This window comes from Triticum aestivum, chromosome 2B (genome assembly GCF_018294505.1).
Source record: "Triticum aestivum cultivar Chinese Spring chromosome 2B, IWGSC CS RefSeq v2.1, whole genome shotgun sequence".
Lineage (NCBI taxonomy): Eukaryota > Viridiplantae > Streptophyta > Magnoliopsida > Poales > Poaceae > Triticum > Triticum aestivum.
In genome coordinates this window covers 12,256,968-12,257,490 of record NC_057798.1, presented here as the reverse complement: position 1 = coordinate 12,257,490, position 523 = coordinate 12,256,968, and positions in this window count along the sequence as shown.

The following is a 523-nucleotide window of genomic DNA, read 5'->3' as shown; positions in this document are numbered from 1 at the left end:
AAAGAGGCAAAAGGACGGTCGGCACCTCGCGGATGGCGGCTTTGGACGACTATTTGGATGACGATGTGGATGACGATGTGGATGACGTGGAGGAACCGGAGCCAGAGCCGGAGCGGGTTCGTCTTCCTAGGAAGGTGAAGAAGATACCCTCCAAGAGAGGTGGAGGAGCCAACAAGCGCAGAAGGAAGTAGTCGTCGTTCTCTTTTAGTAATGGTAGTAATGGTAGCTATGTTGGTGGTAATGTCGAACTTGTCGTGATGGTCATTCTATGTGTTCAACTCTATGTTGGTGGTAATGTCGAACTTGTCGTGATGGTCACTCTATGTGTTGAACTCTATGTTGGTGGTAATGTTTAACTTAAATCTCTTAGTAATGCTTATTCTGTGATGAAACTATCTGTGATGCAAAACTGGAGCAACAAGGAGCAACAGAATGAAGGAAAAGTTACAGACATGTGTGGCGCCTAGCCCGGAGGCGTCACACTCCATAGTGCAGTGCCTGCAGGCCAGGCGCTGCACTATGG